Source organism: Mytilus californianus, unplaced genomic scaffold (assembly GCF_021869535.1).
Source record: "Mytilus californianus isolate M0D057914Y unplaced genomic scaffold, xbMytCali1.0.p SCAF_19, whole genome shotgun sequence".
NCBI classification, from domain to species: domain Eukaryota; kingdom Metazoa; phylum Mollusca; class Bivalvia; order Mytilida; family Mytilidae; genus Mytilus; species Mytilus californianus.
The window spans coordinates 11,175,278-11,180,148 of record NW_026262667.1 but is presented as its reverse complement, the minus strand read 5'-3'; the positions used below and the strand labels follow the sequence as shown (position 1 = coordinate 11,180,148).

At 33.4% G+C, this 4,871-nt stretch overlaps 1 long non-coding RNA gene across 1 annotated transcript; it reads left to right on the top strand.

The window, feature by feature from the left end:
• The first annotated feature begins 529 nt into the window (after positions 1-529).
• LOC127726946 (uncharacterized) lies at positions 530-4,553 on the top strand. Its single transcript, XR_007993725.1, has 3 exons — positions 530-574; positions 815-913; positions 4,394-4,553. It is a non-coding gene; the product is annotated as an uncharacterized LOC127726946 (long non-coding RNA).
• The last annotated feature ends 318 nt before the right edge of the window (positions 4,554-4,871 follow it).

The window sequence follows — 4,871 nt, the reverse complement described above, 5'->3', positions numbered from 1 at the left end:
AGGTTTACTTTTAGGTCAGAGAAGTTGATTGATGTGACTACTACGACTTCTTTACTTTATGATACACCAATGAGATATATAGGTTTACTTTTAGGTCAGAGAAGTTGATTGATGTGACTACTACGACTTCTTTACTTTGTGATACACGTATGAGATATATAGGTTTACTTTTAGGTCAGAGAAGCTGATTGATGTGACTACTACGACTACTTTACTTTATGATACACGTATGAGATATATAGGTTTACTTTTAGGTCAGAGAAGTTGATTGAGGTGACTACTACGACTTCTTTACTTTATGATACACGTATGAGATATATAGGTTTACTTTTAGGTCAGAGAAGTTGATTGAGGTGACTACTACGACTTCTTTACTTTATGATACACCAATGAGATATATAGGTTTACTTTTAGGTCAGAGAAGTTAATTGATGTGACTACTACGACTTCTTTACTTTGTGATACACGTATGAGATATATAGGTTTACTTTTAGGTCAGAGAAGCTGATTGATGTGACTACTACGACCTCTTTACTTTATGATACACGTATGAGATATATAGGTTTACTTTTAGGTCAGAGAAGTTGATTGAGTTGACTACTACGACTTCTTTACTTTATGATACACGTATGAGATATATAGGTTTACTTTTAGGTCAGAGAAGCTGATTGATGTGACTACTACGACTACTTTACTTTTTGATACACCAATGAGATATATAGGTTTACTTTTAGGTCAGAGAAGCTGATTGATGTGACTACTACGACCTCTTTACTTTGTGATACATGTATGAGATGTATAGGTTTACTTTTAGGTCAGAGAAGTTGATTGAGGTGACTACTACGACTTCTTTACTTTATGATACACGTATGAGATATATAGGTTTACTTTTAGGTCAGAGAAGTTGATTGAGGTGACTACTACGACTACTTTACTTTATGATACACCAATGAGATATATAGGTTTACTTTTAGGTCAGAGAAGTTGATTGAGGTGACTACTACGACTTCTTTACTTTATGATACACGTATGAGATATATAGGTTTACTTTTAGGTCAGAGAAGTTGATTGAGGTGACAACTACGACTACTTTACTTTGTGATACACGTATGAGATATATAGGTTTACTTTTAGGTCAGAGAAGCTGATTGAGGTGACTACTACGACTTCTTCACTTTATGATACACCTATGAGATATATAGGTTTACTTTTAGGTCAGAGAAGTTGATTGAGGTGACTACCAAGACTTCTTTACTTTATGATACACGTATGAGATATATAGGTTTACTTTTAGGTCAGAGAAGCTGATTGAGTTGACTACTACGACTACTTTACTTTATGATACACCAATGAGATATATAGGTTTACTTTTAGGTCAGAGAAGTTGATTGATGTGACTACTACGACTACATTACTTTATGATACACGTATGAGATATATAGGTTTACTTTTAGGTCAGAGAAGTTGATTGAGGTGACTACTACGACTACTTTACTTTGTGATACATGTATGAGATGTATAGGCTTCCTTAAGAAGCTGATTGATGTGACTACTACGACTACTTTACTTTATGATACACCAATGAGATATATAGGTTTACTTTTAGGTCAGAGAAGTTGAATGATGTGACTACTACGACTTCTTTACTTTATGATACACCAATGAGATGTATAGGTTTACTTTTAGGTCAGAGAAGTTGATTGATGTGACTACTACGACTACTTTACTTTATGATACACGTATGAGATGTATATGTTTACTTTTAGGTCAGAGAAGTTGATTGATGTGACTACTACGACTTCTTTACTTTATGATACACCAATGAGATATATAGGTTTACTTTTAGGTCAGAGAAGCTGATTGATGTGACTACTACGACTACTTTACTTTATGATACACGTATGAGATATATAGGTTTACTTTTAGGGCAAAGAAGTTGATTGATGTGACTACTACGACTTCTTTACTTTATGATACACGTATGAGATATATAGGTTTACTTTTAGGTCAGAGAAGTTGATTGATGTGACTACTACGACTACATTACTTTATGATACACGTATGAGATATATAGGTTTACTTTTAGGTCAGAGAAGTTGATTGAGGTGACTACTACGACTTCTTTACTTTATGATACACGTATGAGATATATAGGTTTACTTTTAGGTCAGAGAAGTTGATTGAGGTGACTACTACGACTTCTTTACTTTATGATACACCAATGAGATATATAGGTTTACTTTTAGGTCAGAGAAGTTGATTGATGTGACTACTACGACTTCTTTACTTTGTGATACACGTATGAGATATATAGGTTTACTTTTAGGTCAGAGAAGCTGATTGATGTGACTACTACGACTTCTTTACTTTATGATACACGTATGAGATATATAGGTTTACTTTTAGGTCAGAGAAGTTGATTGAGTTGACTACTACGACTACTTTACTTTGTGATACATGTATGAGATGTATAGGCTTCCTTAAGAAACTGATTGATGTGACTACTACGACTTCTTTACTTTATGATACACGTATGAGATATATAGGTTTACTTTTAGGTCAAAGAAGTTGATTGAGTTGACTACTACGACTACTTTACTTTGTGATACATGTATGAGATGTATAGGCTTCCTTAAGAAGTTGATTGATGTGACTACTACGACTTCTTTACTTTGTGATACACGTATGAGATATATAGGTTTACTTTTAGGTCAGAGAAGCTGATTGATGTGACTACTACGACTTCTTTACTTTATGATACACGTATGAGATATATAGGTTTACTTTTAGGTCAGAGAAGTTGATTGAGGTGACTACTACGACTTCTTTACTTTATGATACACGTATGAGATATATAGGTTTACTTTTAGGTCAGAGAAGTTGATTGAGGTGACTACTACGACTTCTTTACTTTATGATACACGTATGAGATATATAGGTTTACTTTTAGGTCAGAGAAGCTGATTGATGTGACTACTACAACTACTTTACTTTATGATACACCAATGAGATATATAGGTTTACTTTTAGGTCAGAGAAGTTGATTGATGTGACTACTACGACTTCTTTACTTTATGATACACGTATGAGATATATAGGTTTACTTTTAGGTCAAAGAAGTTGATTGATGTGACTACTACGACTTCTTTACTTTATGATACACGTATGAGATATATAGGTTTACTTTTAGGTCAGAGAAGTTGATTGATGTGACTACTATGACTTCTTTACTTTATGATACACGTATGAGATATATAGGTTTACTTGTAGGTCAGAGAAGTTGATTGAGGTGACTACTATGACTTCTTTACTTTATGATACACGTATGAGATATATAGGTTTACTTTTAGGTCAGAGAAGCTGATTGATGTGACTACTACGACTACTTTACTTTATGATACACGTATGAGATATATAGGTTTACTTTTAGGTCAGAGAAGCTGATTGATGTGACTACTACAACTTCTTTACTTTATGATACACGTATGAGATATATAGGTTTACTTTTAGGGCAAAGAAGTTGATTGATGTGACTACTACGACTTCTTTACTTTATGATACACGTATGAGATATATAGGTTTACTTTTAGGTCAGAGAAGTTGATTGATGTGACTACTACGACTACATTACTTTATGATACACGTATGAGATATATAGGTTTACTTTTAGGTCAGAGAAGTTGATTGAGGTGACTACTACGACTTCTTTACTTTATGATACACGTATGAGATATATAGGTTTACTTTTAGGTCAGAGAAGTTGATTGAGGTGACTACTACGACTTCTTTACTTTATGATACACCAATGAGATATATAGGTTTACTTTTAGGTCAGAGAAGTTGATTGATGTGACTACTACGACTTCTTTACTTTGTGATACACGTATGAGATATATAGGTTTACTTTTAGGTCAGAGAAGCTGATTGATGTGACTACTACGACTTCTTTACTTTATGATACACGTATGAGATATATAGGTTTACTTTTAGGTCAGAGAAGTTGATTGAGTTGACTACTACGACTTCTTTACTTTGTGATACATGTATGAGATGTATAGGCTTCCTTAGGAAACTGATTGATGTGACTACTACGACTTCTTTACTTTATGATACACGTATGAGATATATAGGTTTACTTTTAGGTCAAAGAAGTTGATTGAGTTGTCTACTACGACTACTTTACTTTGTGATACATGTATGAGATGTATAGGCTTCCTCAAGAAGTTGATTGATGTGACTACTACGACTTCTTTACTTTGTGATACACGTATGAGATATATAGGTTTACTTTTAGGTCAGAGAAGCTGATTGATGTGACTACTACGACTTCTTTACTTTATGATACACGTATGAGATATATAGGTTTACTTTTAGGTCAGATAAGTTGATTGAGGTGACTACTACGACTTCTTTACTTTATGATACACGTATGAGATATATAGGTTTACTTTTAGGTCAGAGAAGTTGATTGAGGTGACTACTACGACTTCTTTACTTTATGATACACGTATGAGATATATAGGTTTACTTTTAGGTCAGAGAAGCTGATTGATGTGACTACTACAACTACTTTACTTTATGATACACCAATGAGATATATAGGTTTACTTTTAGGTCAGAGAAGTTGATTGATGTGACTACTACGACTTCTTTACTTTATGATACACGTATGAGATATATAGGTTTACTTTTAGGTCAAAGAAGTTGATTGATGTGACTACTACGACTTCTTTACTTTATGATACACGTATGAGATATATAGGTTTACTTTTAGGTCAGAGAAGTTGATTGATGTGACTACTATGACTTCTTTACTTTATGATACACGTATGAGATATATAGGTTTACTTTTAGGTCAGAGAAGTTGATTG